Here is a 25,656-nt window from a genome sequence, read left to right as displayed (position 1 = left end):
CAAGCACTCGGACCATCTTCTGCTACTTTTGCAGGTGCAGCAGGTACTCCAACACAGGACGTCAGCATCGCAAGTGGTGGCCTAGCCTGCTGAGCCACGCCAGCCTCGAGGGTCTTTTTCAGACAACAGGAGGCTCAGGGCGTGCTCTTCTCTTCCTGGAGCACGCATGCGCATGGTACGAAGTCCACAGCCTCCTTTTTAAACTAAGAATTAAGAGTCTTTTGCTTCCTAACATAAGTGGTTAGCGTGAATCTATTCTAGACACAAAACAGAACCCTAGTCACAAGCTAGCAAGAAAGAGGGAGAGAATGCATCCCTAAATAACTATTCTATCTTCAGGTTACTCATTTTTTTCACAAGTCTGTATTAACTCTGCCTTCAGAAATTTCATATGCACATCCATTAATTGTACTTTATCAATATAATTAGGCTCATTCACTAACAAGAGTCTTCTCTGGAAGACATAACTCTGGCTAAGTGGTGGTTATAGACTAAGCGAATGAATGCAAAGTGGACGGAATCTTGCCTACGGAAAAGATGCTCACAAACTTGCCAAACCCCTGTTCTCCTTCACTAAATAACCAAAATATTGCCCACAAGAACCTTGCAAAATATCTTAGAAAATCTCATATTAGATGGGATTCCTAAAGAACTTAAACACTTCTTGACTACCACTGCCCGTAACTGTGCACATCTCGGGCTCACACGGGTACCCCTTCTCAGGACTAACCCTATTCCCCGCCCACCAGTCCATCACGTGAGCGTCCCTGACCTAGCCAGCTGCACGGTCTTGAGCTCTGATCGTGCGCACGGCCATTCCCAGCACAGCCTCACATCCAGAACCAACGGGAGGGAAAGGGAGCCGGGCGCTGCTTCCCCAAGCTCCCAGCCTGGCAGGAGGCGCAGTCTCCGCGGGGGAGGTCCCCTGAAGACCCCTCTGGCTCAGAAAGGTCAGCAGCGGTCAGCACGGTGCCGGGACACCGCATCCCGCAGCCCGAGGCCACCCAGACCGGCTCCCTGCTGGCGCACCCCTGGGAGGCAGCGCGGGCTCCAGGCTCCGGCCTGGCCCACACCTGGCCGTTGAGGGCATCTGGGGAGCGCGCCCGCGGAAAGGGGACCTGTCTGTCTCCCTCGCTCTCTCAAATACAGGAGTGACTGGATAAACACACACACGCGACAGAGAACTCGTGCAATCGTAGTTCTGCGTCTCCTGCGGGAGAACATCACCGGAAGGCTTGGTAATCGCCCCGGCGCGGGCCCACTGCCCGGTGCGGACCCGCGCGGCGGCTGGAAGCCGAGCCCGAGGCCTAGGTCACGGCGGCACCTCCACAGCTAACGGACGCAGGGGCACCCAGTCCTCGCGGGCACGCGCACGAGCGCACGCAACGACCCCCGCGCCTGAGACCCCGCCAGAGCCCACGGAGCCTCCCTGCCCTCGCGCTCGCCGCCTGTTAGGGTCCGGGTCCCGCGCCGGCGCACGTCCGCAGAGGTCCCCCAGTTCCTCCCATTATTGTTGTCGTCTTCACTCAAGCCCTGGTTACCCCGTGGGGTTGGTCGGAGTCTGCAAAGCCCTTCCCCAGAGAACACGCACTGCCTTAGCCTAAGCTCGCTGCTGGCTGGGCTACGGTAACGAAAAACTGGCAGTGGGATCCGGGGTCCTGGTTGTCCCCGATGGCCTCTGGGAAATGTAGTCCAAACTAAATTGGCCTGGCCTCAGTGGCCTTTGGGAAATGTAGTCCAGAGGCGTAAAACGGCCGCGCAAGGACTGCCCACCTGGCGCCCTGGGGACTGGGAGTGCGCAGGCGCAGGAGCGCGCTGGCCGCAGAACCAGGAGCTGGGAGATGACAAAAAAACCTGTAGTAGGTACTAAAATGTTTCCTGACGTTAACGTGAAAATATGGTAGCTATTCAAAATAACTTATATTATTCAATAAAATATTAATAGGCGTAAAGTAACCTGGTATTGCTAATGATAGACTAAACATGTGAGGGAAATGTAGCCGCCCTCTGATAAAACGATTTAATTTTTGTTAAATATTAAAATTATAGGCTAGGGGCCGACGCTTTGGCGTAGCGGATTAACGCCCTGGCCTGAAGTGCCGACATCCCATATGGGCTCCGGTTCTAGTCCCGGCTGCTCCACTTCCGATCCAGCTCACTGCTATGGCCTGGGAAAGCAGAGGAAGATGGCCCAAGTGCTTGGGCCCCTGCACCCACGTGGGAGACCTGGAAGAAGCTCCTGGCTCCTGGCTTCAGATCAGCGCGGCTCCGGCCATTGTGGCCAACTGGGGAGTGAACCAGCTGATGGAAGACCTTTCTCTCTCTCTCTCTCTCTCTGCCTCTCCTTTGCTCTCTGTGTAATTCTTTCAAGTAAATAAATAAATCTTTAAAAAATAAAATAAAATTATAAGCTATATTGTTGTGTGGTCTTAAGATTTTTCTTGAGGGGCTGGCGCTGGCATCTCATATGGACACCTGTTTGAATCCTGGCTGCTCCACTTCCTATACCGCTTCCTGCTATGGTCTGGGAAAGCAGTAAAAGATGGACCAAGTCCTTGGGCTCCTGCACCCGTGTGGGAGACCTGGAAGAAGCTCCTGGCTCCTGGCTTTGGATCAGTTCAGCTCCAGCCATTGCAGCCATCTGGGGAGTGAACCAGCAGATGGAAGCTCTCTCTCTGTCTCTCCCCCCCCCCCCTTTGTAACTCTACCTCTCAAATGAATAAATGAAAAATATTAAAAATAATTTCCTTGAAAAAGAAAATAAATACAATCAGGCTAATTAAACAACTATTACCTAAATTTAAAAGACATGTATCTTTCTGTCCTACCATGCATTACAGTTTTGTTACTCTTCTTGATTACTTTTCCAGTAACATTTCTCTGAACTGCCTGGAGCTTTTACGGAGTAGTTCTTTTTGTTTATGTAGCAGTAAAGCTGAATTCAGGCAAATGTAAGATTCACTTTGCCTTCCAACCCAGCTTTTATTAAGCCCACATCACACTGTCTCCTGTTGTCAGCTCAATAACATTTGAGGACGGAATAGGATTCTGCTTGATGGTAGCAGCAGGCTTTGGCCTTGGAATTGATTCCCAGCTCTGCACGCGTGTCCATCCACTGTGTTCCGCAGGCTTTCCCAGGTACAGCGGCTGTGCACGTGCAGACTGCTCCTCTCCCTCTGAACTCCGTTAACCTGGAAACTACAGGGAGAGGGCTTGCTGCCTACTCCCTTCATGTTGATTTTGTAATTGGCCAGAAAATATTCTGGCTGCTTCTGCAAAGGCATTTTTTGGATAAGATTAACGTTGAAATCAGTGGTCTTTGAGTAAAGCACATTAACCTTTATGATTTGGGGTGGGCCATATCCAATCAGTTGAAGGATTTAATATAGACTTCTTCATGCAAGAAGGAATATTTAAAAAAAAAAAAGATTTACTTATTTGAAAGAGTTACAGAGAGGCAGAGAGAAAGAGAGAGAGAAAGAGAGAGAGAGAGAGAGATCTTCCATCCGCTGGTTCACTCCTCAAATGGCCACAACAACTGGAGCTAAACTGATCCGAAGCCAGGAGCCAGGATCTTCTTCCACGTCTCCTGCATGGGTGCGGGGCCCAAGGACTTGGGCCATCTTCTGGAGTTTTCCCAGGCACATCAGTAGGGAGCTGGATCAGAAGTGGAGCAGCTAGGTCTAGAACTGGCACCCATATGGGATGCTGGCCCTGCAGGCTGCGGCTTAGCCCACTGCACCACAGTGCCGGCCCCGCCTTGTATTTTTAATATGTGTCCTTTTCTGTTTGAATGATGACACTACATTTTTTTTTTATTATTGCATTTGAATGGATTTTAGTCTTTTTTCAGAGATCCAGCCACTGGAGGGAGGAGCCTGTTGTGTATAAGATACTGTGCTCATCTGAAGCTGAAGGTAAACTCACAGGTGCTGAGGGGAACGGGAATGTCCTCTGTGCTGTTACTCTCACCCGCGGAACTTCACAGACCTGCGTAATGCCAGCACCCAGGACATCTGGGGAACGTGTAAACATGCCTCATGATCTCCCAGCTGACTTCCTGGTGCACCTCAGGTCCCTCCTGCGTTGGCTGTATCTTCAGTTTGGCACCGGTGATGGTTCCTGCACGGATCTGTCCTCACTGAATTGGAGAATAAATGACACCGTGACATAAAGTGACGCAGGGAGAGGCAGCTTCGGTCCTTTTCCTGTCGAGGAAAACATCTCTGCACAAACTAATAGAGATGAAGGCATCAGCAAGATTGGGTCACCTGGGCCGTGCTCCTTTACAGCACTTTGCAGAGAGTGACGGGGAAATTCGAAGGGGAAATGAAGATGCTCAGCCTGATCAGGCCACGGTAAGCAGCCGGGTCCCCATGTTGTTGTACCCGGATGTCCGGCAGTGGTGGTGCCAATTATACTGCTCAGTGCTTGGCAGCTAGCATTCCCCTCTCTTCCCCGCCCCCTCCTGCCCTTCCTGCCTCCCTCCCACTTTTCTCTCTCTCTCCCTCTCTCTCCCTCCCTCCTCTCCTCTTTCACCTACACATTCTTCCCGATTTCCACACTCTCCCACTCTGCTTCGTAGGGCAGGCATGAGCTGTCCTCAGAAAGAACCCTCAGTATCTTGGGAAGCCTCTGTCTTAGGTGAGGCTTCTAGATGGTCTCCAGATAAAGGGAGGCCCCTGTCCTCCCAAAAGGAGGTGGCGACCACATCTATTAGCCCAGTAGCATCGAGTGCAAATATTTTCTTTTCTTTTTTTAGAATTATTTATTTATTTGAAAGTCAGAGTTACATAGAGAAGGAGAGGGAGAGAGAGAGAGAGGAGAGAGAGAGAGAGAGAGAGGTCTTCCATCCACTGGTTCACTTCCCAGTTGGCCACAATGGCCGGAGCTGTGCTGATCTGAAGGCAGGAGCCAGGATCTTCTTCCAGGTCTCCCACATGTGTGCAGGGGCCCAAGGACTTGGGCCATCTTCTACTGCTTTCCCAGGCCATAGCAGAGAGCTGGATCAGAAGTGGAGCAGCCAGGACTCGAACCAGCGGCCATATGGGATGCCGGCACTGCAGGTTGGCAGCTTTACCCGCTACGTCACAGCGCCAGCCCCTCAAGTATTTTCAAATGCATCCACTGAAATACATCCCAGATCTCAAGGTGCAACTCGTTCCGTATCAGGTGCTGACTTCAGTGTGACAGACCTTCCAGGGCCGTGAATTGAATGCAGAATAGGAGTGCAGAAGCTCTACTGCATTATAACTGCACCTCGTCAGTAGTTTTCAGCTAAGCCTGCTCTCTTGCTGCAGGGTGAGAATACCTTAAACAAGGGAGCTTTCTGGCTTTGCTAACATTCTCAGAGTTCATTTATTTTAAAGTCTGACCATTTGTTTTCTTTAGGTATTCTATGGAGGTTACAGAAAACTAACCAATTATACAGTCCTTAAAGTTGCCATTTCTCATGTATTTTTCAAGTTCAAGAGCCTTTGTTGACACCGGCATTACCCCCATACATATGTAGCTCGTCTCATTCACCACAGGCGAGAGTTCCAGTAACTGTGATCCTGCAGCATATTGGGGGAAACCAACCCTGGACTGCAGCCAGCAAGTGGGCCCTTGTCCTCTGATGGATTGATGAGTGGTCTAATTCTATTTGTTTTTTAAATACTTATTTATTTGAAAGGCAGAGTTAGAGAAACAGAGAGAGAGAGAGAGAGAGAGAGAGAATCTTCCATCTACTGATTCACTCCCCAAATGGCCCAGTGGCCAAGGCTGGGTCTGGCTGAAGCCAGGAGCCTAGAACTCCATATGGGTCTCTAATGTGAGTGCTGGGGCCCAAGCACTTGGGCCATCTGTGGTATGGGAGACAGGGGTGGTGGGAGCACCAGTAAAGACCTCTTCACCTGGGCCCTGGGGAGAACACAGGCCCCACTTCTGGTGACCTTTAATGAAGCCAGGCCTGAGGACCCTGAGCCCTGCCACAGCAGAGCCACTAGGGATTGGCTGGCAGGCTTCTGTGATGTCACAGTCACTGAGATGCGCACTCTGGGCTGGGAGGCGACCAGAGGCCAGTAGTGCGTCTACTGCCCAACTGACCAGTTGGTAGTGTAGGCAGCAGGCGCATTTCAGAGAATCACATGGATTCGCGATGGAGGTGAGTGGCACTTGCTCTCTGCATGAGCTGTGGTGTGGGGAAGGTCCTGCCAGGGGGTGGCTCTGGTCTCCCACACTGGATTCCATGAGTGATGTGGTGGAGCTCTGAGTGCTGCCCCTGTGTGCAGAGCGTGTATACAGTTTTCTCATTCTTCCCGCTCTGCTGGTCACCAGTGTTGAATGGGCCTGGGTGTGAGTCCCTGTCTGGACATGGGTTCAAGACTAGGTGTCGGGTCAGCTGGTATCAGGTGGGCAGGGAGGCCGGCTCTGAGAGCCCCAGAGATGCGGGAGCTGGTAGCAGGCCAGGGAGCCCCGTAGACTTGGGCTCCCTGGAGGACACATGGATGCCAGCCTGGGGGAGGAGCGCCCTTTCTGAGGGCAGGGGAGGCAAGGTGGGGGCTGTCCTTCCCCAACCGTCCCTAGTCCCTGAGCTCTGCACAAGTCATCCTCCAGGGACCCAGACACCAGGTGCCTGCCTGCCTGGCTGTGTGGCAGTCCCCCCTCTGACCAGGGGGACAGCCCTCAGGGCAGCATTCCTGTGGGCTCCCCGGTGCTGGCTCCCATGTGCGTGTGTGTCTTACAGATTGGATATGAATGCCCTGAGGTCCCGGAGGGCCCAGGAGCGAGCAGCGCTCTTCAGACAATATGAGCAGGTACCGGCCAGGGTGCTGGGGGAGGAGGTGGGGCCCTGCCTCAAGGACTGTGCCTGTGAGAGCCAGACCCAGCCTCCCTGGGGACACGGGGGAGGGGGCAGGTGGACAGGTCCCCCAGTGACTTCTCATCCCGGGTCCCTCTCGGCTGCAGGGATGCCGAGGAGCGGCACTGTTGGTGCCCGAAGAAGAGGACGATGAGGGCGGCTGCCTCGTCCCAGACAGGCTTGGGTTCCTGCAGTGAGTCCTCCGCACCCCAGCTCACCCCAGGGCGGGACTGGGGTCAGAAACCCCAACATGAGGCGGCACACCTGTCCCCGGGTCCCGACCTTGAGCTCAGCTGTGGTCACAGGCAGGCACTGGTCAGCATTTGGGGGCAGGAGTCAGACGTGGAGGCTGTTCCCACAGATGTCGGGGAGAGAGGCCCCGTTGCTGGAGGGTGGGCTCCGGTGACCTGGAGGGATGGAGCCATCTCGGGCCATCTCTGGCATGACTCAGCAGCCCACCTTAGCACGGGGATGAGGGCTTCTGCCTCCATGTTGTGCCAGAACCTGGAGAATAAGTAGGAGCAGAGTGGTGGAGAGATGGTCAGGGTCTGGGCTGACAGAGGAGGGGGTAAGGTGGGGCGCATGACCTCAGGAGGCCAGGGCACGGGGGGAGGGTGGGCAGTGGGGGACCCTGAGGGGTGTGGGGGTCCCAGGTGCCTCGAGCCCCAGGTGCACACTCACAGCACTGAGCATCTCTCAGGCAGGCCACCCAGACTCGGTCAGTTCCAGGGTGACGTCCTGGGCAGAGCTGATGTGGGGATATAGCTGCCTCAGCCCTGGGCAGCCTGGCCCTGCTCAGGACAGCCACCCCACAACCGCTGTGGGGGGCTGCCACACACCCACGAAGGTGGACCTCTGACAGGCCTGGAGCCCCCCACTGGCAGCAAGGGCCCCTGCCTGGCCCTAGGCTCCCTGTGCTCATGGTCACCAGCCCCTCCCTCCCCATCTCAGTCCCCTGGGCTGAGAGGATGAAGCTGGTCCTTCCCTGGCCCACTAGGGAGGTCGCGGTGCCTGTTGTGGTCCTGTCCTCACCTCTCCGCCTCCCTTGCTTTCCAGTGAGCAGAAGTTGCCCCAATACAGCACCCCGGGGGCAAAGGTAAGGACAAGTCCTTGGCCATGGGCCAGTCATCTGGAAGCAGAGCTGGGCAGAGGGGGCACGTGGGGCTCGGCAGTGGTGAGTGGGAGCGCCATAAGGTCCTGCGATGCGGTACTTATATGGCACCTGCTGACATCTTACCACACTCACCTGTCCCAGAAGTGAGCCGCAGCTCAGGGGTGTCTGCTGTCGGCCGCCCTGACTCATTGGCATGGTTGGGAGTGACCTGGCTGGAGCTCAGGGGCTCTCCTTGACGAAGGGGCAGCTCGGGTCAGAGGCCAGGCCACCGATGCTCCCCCAGACAGAAGATCTGGGGCTCACGGTCTGTGCCTTTTCTGGCTCCTTCCATTTGAGCGCCCACAGAGCTCCTGAGCTGCATCCGAGGGCCCCTCTCAGAGCCCCAAGCTGGGCTCACGCCATCCTGTCTCGTTTTCCAGCGTAAACAGGAGGTAAGAAGGATCCAGAAGTGGATAAAGATGATCAAGAACCATAGTAAATACCGCGGCAGTGACAAGGTACCGTGGCGATGAGGGCCCCTCGGGAACACTGAGAGCTGAATTGGGGTTTGAGCAGTGCCCATTCCTGTGCCAGGCACCGCCTGCCTCTCAGATGCCCAGGGGCAACTGTCCAGTCCCTAGAGACACAGGTCATGGGCACACCTCCCCATACACACAGGACACTGTCCTGGTAGAAAATCTGAAGTCACTGCTGAAGACAATCCCGGATGCAGGGCAGGCGTGGTTCCAGGAGCCCTGTAGCGGCCACTCCGTACACGGCAGAGCCGGTGCCCCTGAGCCCTTGGCCCTCCAGTCACTGTGGGTCATAAGGCCCCCATCTGGGCAGATACTCCCTCTGCCAATACACAGGGAGCCCCTGGCTTCTCCCTCTGCTGTCTCACCCTGCGCTGCCTCCACGAGTGGCCACGTTCACCACTCACCAGAGCCTCCTCTTTCCTGTAGTTTCAGCGCAGAATCTACAAAGGCATCCCTGCCCAGGTGCGCGGGAAGGTGTGGGCCGTGATGCTGGAGGTGGACAAGAGGAAGGCCCAGAACCCGGGCAAATACGCGGTACGGCTCTGCACTCAGCCCAAGGGGGCCCGGCCTGCTCGGGCCTGCTCAGGAGCCTGAGTCTCCGTGGAGGACCGTCCCTCACTGAGCCCTCGGGAGCCTCCTCCCCATCCTGCCTTCCTCTCCCTAGATCCTAGTCAGTGCCTCCTCCACGTCTCCTCAGACCCAGCTGGGACTGGACAGGTGTGTTTTGTGCCAGAGGCTTTAACCTGCTCTCTGCTGAGCTCACCTGGGCAGCTTGGCATACGGCCAGAAGAGAGGACTTGCTGGTCCCTGATGGGCGGGGGTCTCCCAGGATGAGATCACAATGGTGTGAGGTAGGGAGCCCCACAGGCTCTGTGCTAACAAGGCCTGCCCGCAGCTGGCCGGCCCTCACCTAGGCCTGCCCACAGCTGGCCCTGCCTTCACATGGACTTGCAGCCCCTGGCATTGCCCTTGCCTGGAGAGGCCGCTCCAATGGTCAGACAGCTCTCAATGCTTCTGGGAAAGGAGGGAGTGAGGACTGGTGTGGGCAGAGGGCTGTCAGCTGCAGCTGGCTCTCATGGCCCCTGGCTGCCATCAGGGAGCAGGGCCCAGCTGTGTGGCCCACCCTGCCTCCCCCAAGTCTGCAGTCTGGGGCTGGCCCTGGGAGCTGGGCCTGGAGACAGTCATTGCCCAGGCTCAGCTCCAAGCCAAGGGCGGCTTGCAATGTCGAGATGGAGATGGGCCCCTCCAGCAGGGGGCAGCATGGAGCAGTGGTCAGGCTGTGGCTGACTCCTGGAGGGCAGGGCCTGAGATGTCAGTGAGAAGGCTCAGAAGCCTGGCTGGGGGCAGACCACGTCGTGCTGAGAGCTGAGGCAGGCAGGGGGAGTGCACAGGGACCTTTCAGAGCCCCTGTCTGCTGCTGACCGTCAGGGTTACGTGGGCACTGAGGCAAGTTAGGGAGCCCATGACCCTCCCTCAAGGCGGGACCCAGAAAGGAATGAGCGCTTGCAGGGAACTCCCTGTCAGCCAGAAGAGCTGACGTGGACTTGAGGTCCTTGTGTGGCAATGGGGCTTGGGCAGTTCTTGAGGCTGCCCCCCCCTTGTCCCTGCCCTGCAGGAGATGAAAGAGCTGGCCAGGCTGGGCGCCACTCACTTCCATCACATCGACTCCGCCATCGCATGGACTTTCAGAAACCACCTCATGTTCCGGGAACGTTACGGAATGAAGTGAGGCCTCTGGGCTGGGGAGGACCCGCGGGTGGGAGGAGCAAGGGTCCTGGGGCACATGGGGTCCCTAGGGAAGATTGGGTGCAAGCCTACAACAGTTCATTGAGCACAGAAAACAAACTTGCCTTTTCTATAGTACACAAACTTTCCCAAAGACACTGTGGAGAGAATGAAATGAAAAGAAACACCAGGGGAGACAATAGTAGCAATCTATCTAATAAAGGTGTTGTTTCCAGAATATTCAAGGAGCCCTTCAACTCAGTCACAAGGAAGCAGTGGGCAGCCCCCCAGTACCCCGGGAACACAGGCTCGGGGGGACCCTTCATGAACGCACACACAATTCACCTCCTCAGCGCATGAACACACGCTTATTCCCTACAGCACAAAGGGGCACCAGCGCACAGCTGTGGGAGGGGGGAACTAAAACCACTGAGGACGCCGGGTGCTGCTCCCTACAAGGCTGAACGTGCATGGGAGGCTGACTCTCCACAGCTTGGACCCACGGGACTGCACTCCCACAGTGGGACGCTCACCTGTGCCCTGAACACCCACCTGGGAAATGAAAGTGCACGTGACTGCGCCCTGGGAGGTGTGCGTGTCCCTGCAGGCGGCGCTCACCCACATGGTGGACAACACGCAGGTGCCCTGACGACGTCACTGCACATGAGCAGAGTGTCACGGGCCCTGCGTGTGGCTGTCAGGCTCTGTTAGGCAGAGCTGCACTGAGAGCCTCGGCAGCACAAGACACACGGCCTCTGTCCTCTCTCTTCCAGCCAACAGGCCTTATTCCACATACTGATGGCCTATTCCGTCTACAATCCTGTGAGTATTCTGGGATCATAGCGCAGGTGCTATCCCGGCAGTCCCTGCAGGGCACCCCTGGTCACAAAGATCTCAGCCTGGGTTGAGGGGGCCTCGCTCATCCACAGCTCTGAGGAAGAGCGGTGGAGGCCAGGCTCTGAGCCTCTTGGACCCAACCTCAAGTTCTGGGAGGAGAAAGGCAGCCTTCTCCTGGGCTGGGCTCCAGACCCCAGGAGCTTGGCCGTGTTGGGATGCCCCTCCCAGGACTAGCATTCCACGCAGTGGGGCGGGGGGCGAAGGCAGGGCAGATCAGGTGTACGACTTTGCTCTGGGTCCCACTGATGCCATTACACCCACCAGCCCTGTGGTTGGACCCATGGGCCTGAATCCCACTCTGTACAGCGCCACTGCCACAACCACCCACTCAGACTTTCCCATGAGTGGAGCAGGCGCAGGGCTCCATGGGTGACCCAGCAAGGCCTGGACATCCCCATCCCCCTGACCTGCCACTGGCCAACCCTGCCTGGTGCCCTGGTTCCCAGGGGGGCCTGGCATTCAGGAAGCCCAGGCCTGCACCCATGCCAGAGGCACACCTCCTGTTCCGGTCCTGGTAGCACTTCCTGGCTTACTTCTTCCTCATGTGAGAAAGGGCCACCGGCTCACCTGCAGAGCTCAGGGGTCCAGAAGCTTCCATGGGCATGGATCTGGATTCCCACAGCAACCTGGCCCATGCTGACATCTTGGGGGTAACAGGTGTCCATACTTGAGCTCTCCCCCTGTGCTGCCTAAGCTCAGGCCCTGCAGGATTCCCTCCAGGAACTTGGAGAACTTCTCTGGGCTCCAATTCTTGGGCAGCTGACACCAAGTGGCAGGATTCAGGCACAGGGGCTCCCTGTGCCTAAATCTTCCTGGATCCTTCAGTGGGTGACCCTGATCTGCCTGAGAGGTGGGCCATCCTAGGATATCATTCTTGCCAGGGGAGGTCTCCTAAAGGTATTCTGGGATCTTGCAGGAGGTGGGCTACAGCCAGGGTCTGAGCCATGTGGTGGCGCTGTTGCTCATGTATATGCCCGAGGAGGACGCTTTCTGGGCCCTGGTGCAGCTCATGGAAAGCAGGAAGCATGCGATGCACGGTAGGTGGATGGCGTGTGGGGCCCAGTGCATGCAAGTCCGTGCACGGCCCTCACTGGCTCCTGAATGTGCAGGACAGTGTCACAGTGTTGGGGGGGGGCTCCCAGGAAGCCAGGGCTGGCAGAGGCCTCCCAGACTGAGCCAGCCCCCTTCTTTTACCACCACCCAAAGGCCCTGCAGCTTGGCCATGGCCATCCTGGGTGTGAGAACCTTCAGAACAAGGGGTCCTGTCCTTGTCCAGTGACTCAGGTCGATTCTGACTCTTCTGCCTCACACGTCTGTACACAACTCTCAAGCACAGAGCCACACCCAGGGAACTTGTGGAAGGCAGCATCCCCTGTAGGGTCACCCCTCCTCGCTCCTGAGTCTTGGAATGGTCAGGAGGCACCCAGTCTGACTTGCACCCACCCCAGCAGGCTCCAGGGGGCAGCCAGGCCTGGGCTGCACACAGTCACCCACCTGCACCCACCTCCCAAGCAGATCCTCTGCCCTGGCCACGTTCATCCCCACCTGCCCCTGGTCCAGCCTCCCCTGACCCTCAGTGCTCAGAAGCACCCCACCCAGGCCTGGGGCTCTCCAGCCTTCCTAGGAGGAGGCTCTCACATGAGGGTGTGGCTGATTCTACTCAGGTTTCTACAAACCAAACACCCCCAAACTGGAGCGATTCCAGCAACACCTGGGGCTCATTGTGCATCGCGTGCTCCCCTCCCTGGAGAAACACCTGGTAAGTTAAGCATCTCCTTTCTCCTCTTGGGGGCTCTGGGCTCATGGGACTGCTTCCTGAGCCAGGGGAGGCCACATCCTCACCAAAACTTTCCTTGGTTACGGGGGTCCACGGCAGCTTGGGTGTTGGTTTGTTGTCCAGCACTTGGTCCCCCAGAGTTGGCGTAGATTGAAGGGAGACGCTGTCCCCAGAGCAGAGTGGAAGGAGGGACCTGTGTCCCTTCAGGAACCTGCATGGCTGGGAGGGGGGATGCCCCTGCTGCTGGGCTTCCTGCACCCAGGGGCTCTGCCCCAGGGCTCAGATTAGAGGGAGTCAGGCCTGGGCCCTGGGCCCTGGGCCCTGAGCCCCCTCTGCCTCTGCCTTTTCTTAGGAGAAGGAGGGTGTGTGCCTGGAGGATTCCACCACCCACTGGTACATCCAGTGCTTCCTGGATGGGGTAAGTGCCCCGGGGACCCCTTGCCCAGGGAAGCTCCTGCCCCAGTGCCTGGTTCTCTGGTGCTGGTGGCCTGTGACTCTGAGCTCCCCCAGCCCCAGCAGACACAGGAGGGAGCCTGCTGTGCAGACCAGGCAGGCCCTGTCCAGCCCTGCTAAGGGTGGTCCAAGCTGAGGCTGAGCCTCAGAGCCAGCAAGGAGGGGACAGGTCCCACCAGGACCCATCCTGAGAGCCTGGCAAAGGCCAGAGCCCTACAGTGAGAGGCAGGAGATCCATAGACCCCCCGAGGCAGAGGCTGGTGGCAGCACAGCCCAAGGGCTGAGCCCTCCCCAGGTCCCTGGGGTGTCTGGCATCTCCAGTGTGGCTTCCAAAGTGTGCAGACCCCCAGGGTCCAGGACAGGACATGGTCATCCTCTGTGGGTCTGGTTCGCTGAGTGGGCAGGGATGTGGCCATGAGGCATGGCCTCCCCTCCCCTCCCAGGAGGAGCTCTGGCCTTCTTGTGTGATCAGCCTCCTGGAGTCTCCCTCTGTCCTAGGGGAGTGACACTGCACACCCACCCCTGTGGGCCCTGCTGAGGCCCTGATGGGCGGGTCCTCCAATGCCTCTGTCCCCAGGTGCCATTCCCCCTGGCTCTGAGAATATGGGATATATACATCCTGGAGGGCGAGCACGTGCTCCCTGCCATGGCATACACGGCCCTCAAGATCCATCAAAGTGAGTCCTCAGGGCCCACAGAGGCCCGGGTGCTGGGGACGGAGGAGCTGGGGGTCCCCTGCCTGTCCCTCGGGAGCAGGGCTTGAGGGAGGGATGAGGGGGTTTGGGAGGCCTGGGTTCCCTTCAGGAGGGCACTGAGAATCCCCCTGTTGCATCCCCAATCCCAGGCCCCCACAGACCACAAGGAGAAGTGGCCAGGGTCATCGCACTGGAAATTGGCCCCTGAGCAGTCCCTCTAGTGGTTGGCGTGACACCCAAGGGTGTCCAAGGGTGTCTGCAGCCCATGTCTGGTGCTGGGACAGGGCTTGGAGCAGCCATGGTGGCTGCGCCATCCCTAGGGCCCCTCCCAGCCTGACACCCACCCCCATGTCTAGAGCGCCTGCTGAAGATGCCCCGGGACCACCTCCGGGAGTTCCTGCAGGTGACCCTGAAGCAGGCCTGGTCTCTGAGCGAGGACGCGGTCATCAGGCAGCTGCGGGCCTCCATGCGTGAGCTGGGGAAGCTCCAGTGCCTCCTGCCTCCCGAAGGTGAGTCCAGCACACGGCCCCGTCCCATGCTCCCTTGGGGGAGTCAGTAGTGGGAGTGCCAGGCCCTGACATCCCCGCCCAGGGCCTCACCTCTTCCTGGTCCTCCTTGTCCTCCCCGGGCTCAGCAGTTCTGCTTTCTGAAGCTCTGTCAGCATGGCCTGGCAGGGCCTCGGGCAGCTTCCCAGAATCCTCCTGTGGGTGCCGGCTCTCCCCCCACCACTCTGGGGCCGGGCCGTGGAGCTGTCCTCAGGACATTTGTGGCTCTGGCTCCTCGGCTGACCCCCACTCTGGAGTGGATTGGAGGCCCCGCCTTGAGCTACCCTGCCCAGGTCTGGAGCAGGTGCCCTGGCTCAGTGCCCCCAGGAGCCTGGAGCACAGCTGGACCCCCACTCCAGCAAGATGAGAAGTGGCCCTGCCTGCCCAGGGGGCCCCTCCCCAACTGACCCCACACAGGCTCCTGGCCCAATGACCACAGCTGTCTGCACACAGGACCCTCCTAGGACAGGGGTGGGCGGGGCTCCCACCTGCATGTGGGCAGGGCTAGAGGGAGGTGGGGCTGTGGGAGACCCTGTGCAGTGATGTAAAGGCTACCGGCACTGGATCCCCTTCAGCCATCTGAGAACCCCTGGAAGGCCCAGGTGCCCTGAGCGCAGTTGTGGGGGCCGAGTGCACTCCTGCGAGCAGGGCTGGGCACAGAGGCAGGGCTGGGGGCCCCACGGCAGAAAACAAGAGTGTGGGCTGTGCAGCCCTAGCCTCGGGCCAACAGAAGGCAGCGGGACCCGGAGCATCGCTGGCTTCTGGGCTCTAGTGGGGAGGGGTCCCCGTGCTCATCCCCTGCTGCTGCTGCCATCATGGACCTGAGCGCCTGGGTCCCCATGCAGAGCAGAGATGGGCTTGTCCCAGCTCTAGAGGCTCTAAGTGGGGGCCCAGGTGCAGGCTGTCCAGGCACTGGGGAGGCCCCACTGTGCCTCCAGGTGCTGCCTCCTTGGGTGCTCCTGGGACAGTAGCGGTGACAGCCCAGTCTCACCAGGAAAGAGACAGTGGCCCAGGGGCAGAGGACACAGGGCACCCCTGCCACCTCTTTAGAAACTGCATTCCCTGTCCCCAAGTCCTGAACCGGACTCCATGTCTGCCCCACAGCCCCAGCTCTCACCCCCATCATCTTAGGCTCAGTTCCTTTCCAGCCATGTAGGAGGGACTCAGATGCGGGAAATCAGCCAATGCACTGTTAGGGCGCAGCAGGTCAGGTGGGGTAGGTGATGGGGTCCTGAGTTGGTGCCTGGGTCCCCAGAGATGAGAGTGAGGCAAGGAGTTCAGGGCCATCCACCCTGTGGGGCTGTGCAGGAGGAGCCGGTGGTGTCCCAGGGCTCCCCTTGCCCGGGCTGCACACACCCTCCCGTCTGGGGCCAGCAGCCTGGAAGAGTCCTCAGCGTCACACGTGGTGATGGGGACCCCAGGATGAGGTCGGGGCAGGCACCCTGCAGGCCAGACGGGGGCTGTGGAGAAGCAAACCGCGTCTCTTCTTCTTCCAGCCAAGGCCATCGAACAGTGCAGCAGGCCCCTGGGGCAGGCACGCGTCCCCCAGATGCACGTTCCTGCCCCCACTGCTCCGAAGGCCAAAATCACCATTCAGGACACAGTGGCAGTGTGGGAGCAGACCAGGGGTCCCGCTACCCGTGCAGTGATGATCCGTCCTCCAGGAAGCTTTGGCCTCCGCATCACCAAGAGGGAAGGCATGGAGGAGGAGGAGAGCTGGGAAGGCAGCCCAGAGCCCCTCGGCCTGGGCTCCCCTGTGGGGACCGCAGAGTCTCCAGGTTCTGCCAGCCCCACGGAGACCTCGTGGGGGAGGGGAGGCCTGTGCCAGTGCGCCAGTCTCCCTAACCTGAGCGGGCCAGAGCACAGGGAGGACGACTCCTCCGACGCTGGCAGCCGGGAGGGCCTGTGGATGTGGGCTCCTCCACAGGCCTCAGAGCCCCCAGAACCAGGGCCCATGCAGGCTGTCCCCGCCTGGGGGCCACAGCTGAAGACTCCCCCCTACTGGCATGGCAGCCCCACGCACTCTGGGGACAGTCACGGGCTGGAGCCGGCCAGAGCCAGCCCTGGGATGGGAGACCAGGCCCGCGTGCCCTCCCTGGCCAGAGGCCTCCTTACCTCTTATTCTGTGGGGCACCTGGATGATGGGTGCCTCCTAGAAGAGAGGCCGAGTCCAGCATCTGTCCTGCCCAGGCTGGGCAGCAGCCTTCCGTGTGTCTTCACGGCATCCTATGCACTTGGTTGAGCCCCCACCGCCCAGGCTCTTCCTGGGGCCAGGACACCCTGACACTGGAAGACAACAGCCGTGCCAGGAGCCACTGTACTCTCCTCCCCGCCCCCTCCCCCACCGCCACCCTCAGGTGGTGCTGAGTCTGTATTAAATTGTTCCATGGAAAGGAGTTTGCTCCAGTTTGTGACCCCGGTGCCCAGCGGCAGCAAGCTTCCCCGTGTTCCTGGAGAGCGTAGGCAGCTCCACAGCCCCCAGCCCCAGGCAAAGACCCACTCAGGACCCTGCAGGCAATGCCTGAGATTCAGCTGTGCCCTGTGGGAACTGGGTCAGGGTGGGAGAGCAGCAGCTGTGAGTGCCCGTGACCTCTGGGACAGATCAGCACAATAGGAACAGCCATGGTTGGAGGGCCTGTGTCACCTCTGTGCTCTCCCCTAGACCTGGGCGGCCGTGGCTGCAGCATCCCTGGCTTGACCCCACATGTCTCTCACAGGTATGGGATACCTGTGTCACACTGTATGTTCCAGGACCTCAGGAAGGAATTAAATTCCTGTGGTGTATACGCTGGCCCGTTATCAGTCTTTATTTTCCAGGGGACACCGAGGACCAGCAGGGCTGACTTAACCGCCTTTATCACATTTCTAGCCTTTTCTCCGGATTGGGCTGCTGCAAATACAGCCTTTGAATAAGTATCTCCCACCACTTGGACAAACTTAAGTTGACCCAAGGAGTTCATGTGGGTGACGTCCACTTGCCAGAGCTTCTTAGGAGCAAGTCCTCGCGGGTTCACTCCTGCTTGTAGCAGTGGGGCTGACGGGGCGAGGGGGCACAATTCTTGCAAGAGTGCACTAGGTGTTTGCATTGGCTCATTGTTAGCTCCGGGAAAAGTGATTTTGTGTTGCTTTCTGCCATATGAAGTTTTTGGTGTAGAATAGGGGCTTGTTCTAGGTGTCTGATGGCAGCCAAGTTGCAGGAGATAAGATGATCGACCTTTTCATTGCCTTGGGAAACTCACATAACAAGCAGCAAGTATGACCTGCAAACCAGCGTAAGCACAGCAATGGAGTTTTTTTTCTGAACTTGAACCTTGAACCCCCTGGGCGGTTTAAAGGGCCCTGTGCCTCCATCAGCACCAGCAGGTGGTATCGGGAGAGAGGCATCTCCCCAGACTGAGTTGTCCCGAGCCCTTCCAGCCCCTGAGGCTGCAGCCCTACAGGCCCACACGCCGGGTCACCAAGGGGCGGTGCTGCTCTGCCTAGACCCTCCAGAGAGCTCCCCCAGCCTCCGATGCAGGAGCACAGTGTGTTGGCTCCAACAAGACGAGGGTGTCCATGGAAACGCTAGCAGAAGCGAGCCCAAGACAGCTGCTTGTGCTCTTATCTGGAACCCGGTGAGCAGCAAGAGGAGTAACTTAATATCGGGTTATAACCATGAATAAAACCCCACATGTGAGTGCATCCTGATACAAACAGATAACTGCATAAGCAGACGGATGGAGAAGAGACAAATACTCCTGAGAGAGACCCTAAGTAGTCAATGGCTGACTCCGCTCCAGCAGGGGGAGCTACTGCCCCTCCCTGACAGATGTGGACAGTCCTCTGGTGATAACCCGTGGTCAGCCACAGCTGTCATGCACCTGGATGCCAGGTGACAAGAAGGGACCTGATTTCTTTGGTTTTCTTTCCAAACTCCCCAACCCTAGTCCAAACTCCAAAGAGAGCACAGTGTAGGGGACATTGGGTCATCCCTGGCCAGGCCTCCCCTAGAGTGGCAAGGTCAGAAAACCCAGGACAGGCTGAGAAAGCTCCCAGCCCCGAGGACAGGTGGACAACGGGCAGCTGGCACTCAGCTCTGGGTGCTTCTTTGCCTAAAGCAGTTGCCGGATGTGAATCCTGTTTGGCACAGGGTTCTCCCTGGGCTCGAAATAATTGTGTGTCTTTTCTGCTCTGATGCCCAGCAAACCGTATTCTGTCATTGTTGGTGATAGAGTGCCTCCAGCCAAAACAAAACAAAAGTGCTTAATCTTGAATTCACTTGGAAGGCAGAGTCACAGAGAGGCAGAGAGAGAGAGAGAGCGAGCGAGAGAGAGAGAGAGCAAGAATTTCAGTCCGTTGGTTCACTCCCCAAATGGCTGCAATGGCAGCTGGGCCTCCTCTGGGTCTCCCATTTGGGTGCAGGGGCCCAAGCACTTGGGTCATCTTCCACTGCTTTCCCAGGCCATTAGCAGAGAGCTGGATGGGAAGTGGAGCAGCCGGGACTGGAACTGGAGCCCACATGGGATACCGGCACAGCAGGCAGCAGCTTTACCCATTAAGCCACAACATGGACCCTAATTTTGACATATTGTGACATGTAAAACCTGCACTTTTAAAAATGTGAGGGGCTGGCTTGTGGCTCAGTGGGTTTAAAGCCCAGGCCTGTGGTGTTGGCATCCCATATGGATGCTGGCCAAGTCTGGCTGTTCTGCTTCCAATCCAGCTCCCTGCCATGGCCTGGGAAAGCAGTAGAAGATGGCCCAAGTCCTTGGGCCTCTGCACCTGCGTGGGGGACCCAGAAGAAGCTCTTGGCTTCTGGCTTCTAATCAGCACAGCTCCGGCCATTTTGGTCATTTGGGGAGTGAATCAGCAGATGGAAGACATTTCTCTCTCTCTCTTTCTCTATCTCTCTAACTCTGTCTTTCAAATAAATAAAATAAGTCTTTTTTTTTTAAAAAATTAATGTGAGGCAATATCTACACATTCACAAAAGACCTTCAAAAACGTAGTGGAAGCTGCATTTTATGAAAAAGTCATGTGACTTTCGAAATTTTTGCACTGAAATAAGCTTACTGTTTTTTTTTTTTTTTTAAGATTCGTTTATTTATTTGAAAGTCAGAATTACACACAGAGAGGAGAGGCAGAGAGAGAAAGAGAGACAGAGGTCTTCGATCTGCTGGTTCACTCCTCAACTGGCCCCCATAGCCACAGGTGTGCCGATCCGAAGCCAGGAGCCAGAGCTTCTTCCTGGTCTCCCACGCAGGTGCAGGGGCCCAAGGACTTGGGCTATCTTCTACTGCCTTCCCAGGCCATAGCAGAGAGCTGGATGGGAAGTGGAGCAGCTGGGACTCAAGCTGGCTCCCATATGGGATGCCAGCACTGCAGGAGGAGGCTTTAACTCACTACGCCAGAGCCACAGCACCAGCCCCAGCTTACTGTGTTTAAAAAGGAATTATTGGGGCCAGCGCAGTGGCCCAGTGGGTTAACGCCCTGGCCTTAGGGACCGGTGTCCCATATGGGCACCGGTTCTAGTCCCAGCTGCTCCTCTTATGATCTAGCTCTCTGCTATGGCCTGGGAAAGCAGTAGAAGATGGCCCAAGTCCTTGGGCCCCTGCACCCGTGTGGAAGGCACAGAAGAAGCTCCTGGTTCCTTGCTTCAGATCGGCTCAGTTCTGCCTGTTGCGGCCATCTGGGGAGTGAATCAGTGGATGGAAGACCTCTCTCTCTCTCTCTCTCACTGTCCACTCTGCCTGTCAAAGAAAAAAAAATAGAGTAATTATCCAGACTTACTTCCTATAATTAATTGACTTTGACACTTATTATCAGGACTTCTACCATGCACTGCTCATTCAAAATATTTGATTCTGATTAATTTTTAGAAGCCTATAGTATTTCTTTTTTGTTTGTTTTTTCATCTATAGTATTTTGAGCAGGAGAATCTTCAGAGCCCATGATCCAGAGAATTCTTTCTGTGACTATCACATATTGGTTTTTTTGTTTTCCTTTTTAAATATTTATTTATTTATTTATTTATTTATTTATTTATTTGAAAGGCGTAGTTACAGAGAGGCAGAGATAGAGAAAGAGAGAGAGAGAGAGAGTCTGCAAAATTACTCTTTTTTTTTCTTTGACAGGCAGAGTGGACAGTGAGAGTGAGAGAGAAAGAGAGAGAGAGAGATAAAGGTCTTCCTTTGCCGTTGGTTCACTCTCCAATGGCCACTGCGGCTGGCGCACCACGCTGATCCGATGGCAGGAGCCAGGTGCTTCTCCTGGTCTCCCGTGGGGTGCAGGGCCCAAGCACTTGGGCCATCCTCCACTGCACTCCCGGGCCACAGCAGAGAGCTGGCCTGGAAGAGGGGCAACTGGGACAGAATCCGGTGCCCCGACCAGGACTAGAACCCGGTGTGCCGGCACCGCTAGGTGGAGGATTAGCCTGGTGAGCCGCGGTGCCAGCCTGGATAATTGCTCTAGATAAAGACACTGTAGGGGCTGGCACTGTGGCGTATTGAGTAAACCCGCTGCCTGCAGTGCCGGCCTCCCATATGGGCACTGGTTCCAATCCAGCACCTCTCTTTTTTTTTTTTTAAAGATTTATTTATTTATTTGAAAGAGTTATATAGAAAGATAAGGAGAGAGAGAGAGAGAAAGAGAGAGAGGTCTTCCATCTGCTGGTTTACTCCCCAACTGGCCGCAACAGAGTGAGCTATTCCAATCCGAAGCTAGGAGATAGGAGCTTCCTCTGGGTTTCCCACATGGAAACATGCAGAGAGCTGGATTGGAAGTGGAGCAGCCGGGACTGGAACCAGCACCTCTGCTGTGGCCTGGGAAAGCAGAAGATGGCCCAAGCCCTTGAGAAACTGTACCGCATGGGAGACTGTGGGGAGCAACTCGGACTAGACTGTTACTGGAATTAAGACTTATTCTATGCATCTGCTCTCCCACAATATGGCGCTGAGAAGGGAGAAACAGCTTCTACGCAGCTGCCTCCAGTTCAACCAATAAACTGTAGGACCTGCTCCTGATTGGAGGAGAGCAGCGTACTCGGCGTGTGGGTAGCAGAGTTGGGATTGGCGGAAAAGGACTATGAAGGAGGAGAGAGACAACATGCACCAGGAACATCTATCTGAAGGAACACCTGTGCAGCCCCCGAGAGAGCCGGCCAGCGGTGTGCCGCTCCCCCGCGGAAGTGGGGAAGGTGGCAGGGGGAATTGCCCTTCCACAGAGGTGGAAGGGATGGTAGCCAACCTGGGAAGAACCAGCAGCAAACCCGGGGAGGGCCGAGCAGACAAAAGAACAGCGCAGGGTCCTGTGTTGTTCCTCCACAAAGAGGGGCAGCGACAGGAGACTGGTAAGAAGCTCTTGGCTCCTGGCTTCAGATTGGCACAGCTCTGGCTGTTGCGGCCAACTGGGGAGCGAACCAGCAGATGGAAGACCTCTCTCTCCCTGCCTCTGCTTCTTCTCTGTGTAACTCCGACTCTCAAATAAATAAATAAATCTTTTTTAAACAAGACATTGCAAATGTTAAAAATTAAAATTTAACCTGTTTTGTTAAAAACAACCTTTTAAAGATAAAAATAACGTGGTTTTTGTTCAATTATTCCAGACTATATTATCACATATAGGGGTAGTGCTAGAAAGAATAGGAAAAAACATGAGAGGACAGAGTAAATACCTGAGATAATAGAGAAATATCTGTTCAAGTGCTTTTCAGTGCAAGAGTAGCTGGTAGAATTAAAGACAGCGTGTGATGTTACAAATCAGTCAGAAACAAGAGTGTAACTCCTCATGCAAAAGGGAGAGCACTGAAAGTAGCCATGAAACGTAAGCCAAAACCTTAGAAGAGAGTGACTGAAATTAGAACACACCAACCACAACCACAAAAAATGGGTTAAATTTATTATAAAAATCTCAGAGTAAAATTTTTTTTTGACAGGCAGAGTGGAGAGAGAGAGAGAGAGAGAGAGAGAGAGAGTGAGATCTTCCTTTGCCGTTGGTTCACCCTCCAGTGACTGCTGCGGCTGGCGTACCACGCTGATCAGATGGCAGGAGCCAGGTAATTGTCCTGGTCTCCCATGGGGTGCAGGGCCCAAGCACCTGGGCCATCCTCCACTGCACTCCCTGGCCACAGCAGAGAGCTGGCCTGGCAGAGGGGCAACCGGGACAGAATCCGGTGCCCCGACAGGGACTAGAACCCAGTGTGCCGGCACTGCAAGGCGGAGGAATAGCCTAGTGAGCCAGGATGCCAGCCTGAACTCAGGTATTCTTATATAGGACCTGGCTGCAGCGGCTTTACCACTGCACCAAGGGCCTGCCCCCAATGTTTTTCTTAAGGTTTAGGTGTCTTCGCATCAGGAAAGGAGTGGCAAATCCAGACCCAAAATGCAAAGTCATCGTAATCAGTCATTGCTTTCTTTTTCCACTTAACGTGGCCAACTCTTCCCTGGGCTCTTCTGGGGGTTCCTACAGACCACAGAGCCTGAACCCCAGCTGCTCTGCTCCAAAGTGGCCCAGACACCCAATGGGGACGATATGGCAGCACCATACTACGTCTTCCTTTTTTCCACAACCTTGTTCTCTTTCTACCTTTTTATGTTGTAAAGTTTTAGAATTTTTATTTACATTTGTTTATTTGAAAGGCAGAGAGACAGAGATCTCCTGGCCACTGATCCATTCCCCAAATGTCTGCAACAGCCAGGGCTGGGCCAGGCTGAAGCCAGGAGCCCCAGACTCAATTTGGGTCTCCTGTGTGGGTGACAGGGATCCAAATATTTGGGCTGTCACTTACTCCCTCCCAGGGTCTAGGCCAGCAGGAAGCTGGAATTCAAAGTGGAGCCAGGACTCAAATCCAGGCACTCTGATAGGGGCTACCAGCATACCAAGCTGTGTCTTAACTGCTGCACCAAATGTCCAAAACAATGGTGCAAGGTCTTTTAAAAAACAAACAAAAAATCTGCCCATTAGCATCAGAGTTGGGGGAGGGGGGAGCAGGTTACAGGTACAGATTCTGAAACTCTGCAGTCTTAAGAGACTGGGTGGCTGCAGCCTCATTTTGAGTATCCATCCCAGTGCAACAGGAGAGAAACAGGACTCATTTAGAAAAATATCAAGCTCCTCACAACTGGACACGTGTCCATTTCTAGCTCCAAACCAATCAGGAGCGAGGAGTGTCAGATCCTCACCGGCAGTGACCCCTGCTGCCCTGGTAGGGACTCCTGAACGTTCAAGCATGCCCAAAATGGCCTCATGTGAACTTTCCGGGGTGATGGTATCAAGCACCATTGCTGTGGTGTGTCGTGTGCAAAAACAGTGAAAGCCAAATCAGCGGTGCCTGTGCAGATCACCTAGCTGGGTGCCAAATGCTGTCCTGTGCCCAGGGGTTTGAGCCAGATTGAAGTGCCGTGTGTACTGGGGGAACGGGCATGCCTTCCCACCCCCATGAAAGCACCTGTTCGGCTCCCATAGGACAGCAAGTTGATGGAAGCTCACCCTGCTGTGCTGTCCCTGTGTTGGAGCATGAGCGCCCCATAAACCCTTCTGGGCTGCATATTGGCCCCTTGTCAATTTCTATCTGCAAGTGAGCCAAAGACCCTGGGCTTGGTAAGGCCACTGTGATGTACAAATAGTTCCACTTTCTGGAAGCAGGTTTGTGACAATGTTTCAGGATCACCTTTTGCAGCATGAGTTAATCAAAGAAAAAAAGACAAAGGTTGTCCCTTGCATTCTTCATTAAAAAAATTTTATATATTTGAAATGCAAAATGAGAGAGAGAGAGAGAGCAGGAAGGAGGGAGGGAGGGAGGCAGGGAGGGAGAGAGAGAATCTTTCATCCACTGGTTCATTCCCCAAGTGCCCTCAGTAGCAGGGCCGAGTCGGGCTGAAAGCAGGAAATACAGCTGCATCTCCCACGTGGGTGGCAGGAACCCAGCACCTGGGCCTCCCCCTGCTGCTTCTCATGCACATCGCAGGAAACTGAATGCAAGTGCAGACGGACACCGCACGCAGGGGCTCCAGCCACCGCGCTGGCACATCGCCTGCCCGTGTTCTCCACCTCCTTTCAGGCCTGGGACCTTCCACGTCTCACCTGTCGACAGGCGTGTTGGCCTGCCAGGTATGTAGCCTGCTTCCTCGCCACCCCCCCCCCAGCACCAGGTGAACACCATGCTCCCCATCAGCAGCTTCCTGCCTGACTCGCAGGCGCACACCTGTCCTTTCCCAAGGTCCTCCTGGGGGACGTCAAGCACACACCTGTGGGGCCTGTAGAATCAAGCTTTTTTTTTTTCCTTGAATTTTTATTTTTTTTAAAGGTTTACTTGAAAGTCAGTTACCGAGAGAGTCGAGCTTATTTTTTAAAACTAGAGGCTTACCTGAACATCTTGCTCCCCCAAGCACAGAACCTAACAATTCCCTTGCTCTCTCTAATCTGGTCTTCTACTATTTTGTTGGTTGCCCCAATCAATTAACACATTTCCACATAGAGCTTAAGAAACCTTGTGCCCACCCCCACCCCCCATTGAAATATTAAGGAATTCAGCTGTAAAAGCTTCCTGGCCCAGGATTTGGGGGGGGGGGTGTCGAGGTTTCTTTCATTTTTTAAAAAAATATTATTTATTTATTTGAGTGCTAGTTAGAGAGAGAGGGAAAGACAGAGAGAAAGGTCTTCCATCAGCTGGTTCACTCCCCAGATGGCCAGAGCTGGGCCAATCAGAAGCCAGGAGCTTCTTCTAGGTGCGGGGACAGAGCCTTCCAAGTGAGAACTCTGGTGGCTGCTTCAGTCACAGGAGCTGCAGACCCCGGCCCACTCAGAGGACGGGGTCGTGCACACTTCCGCTAAGACAAGCAAGCCCAGCACAGAGACCTGGGGAGCGCGGCCCGCTGGACGCTGGGGGTGGACAGCCCAGCAGGCCCCGCGCGCTCCCGGCGGGGAGGCCAGCCCAGGTCCCCAAGCCCCCGGGCGCCCCGCGGCCCAGGAAGCGAGCCGCGCCCAGCACCGCGAGACCCCACGCCCCTTCCCGCCGCACGGCGGCGCTGCGCAAGGCCGGCCGTTGTCCGGGGCCGTTGGGCGCCCACGTGGCTTCTGGACGCCTGGAGGCCGGCGCGGGGGCGGGCGCCATTACGA

At 56.2% G+C, this 25,656-nt stretch overlaps 1 long non-coding RNA gene across 5 annotated transcripts; it reads left to right on the top strand.

The window, feature by feature from the left end:
* The first annotated feature begins 1,708 nt into the window (after window positions 1–1,708).
* Window positions 1,709–17,346, top strand: LOC138846473 (uncharacterized). 5 transcript variants are annotated; one of them, XR_011383979.1, is made up of 7 exons: window positions 1,710–1,863; window positions 2,050–4,358; window positions 4,990–5,066; window positions 5,173–6,145; window positions 6,728–6,797; window positions 6,949–12,129; window positions 12,757–17,346. It is a non-coding gene; the product is annotated as an uncharacterized lncRNA (long non-coding RNA). The 5 variants fall into 5 exon arrangements; XR_011383977.1 differs by having other exon boundaries at window positions 1,709–1,863; window positions 2,050–5,066; XR_011383978.1 differs by having other exon boundaries at window positions 1,709–1,863; window positions 2,050–6,145; window positions 12,757–13,287; window positions 13,900–17,346.
* The last annotated feature ends 8,310 nt before the right edge of the window (window positions 17,347–25,656 follow it).

This window comes from Oryctolagus cuniculus, chromosome 18, assembly GCF_964237555.1.
Source record: "Oryctolagus cuniculus chromosome 18, mOryCun1.1, whole genome shotgun sequence".
NCBI classification, from domain to species: domain Eukaryota; kingdom Metazoa; phylum Chordata; class Mammalia; order Lagomorpha; family Leporidae; genus Oryctolagus; species Oryctolagus cuniculus.
This window is presented reverse-complemented; position numbering and strand designations above follow the sequence as displayed.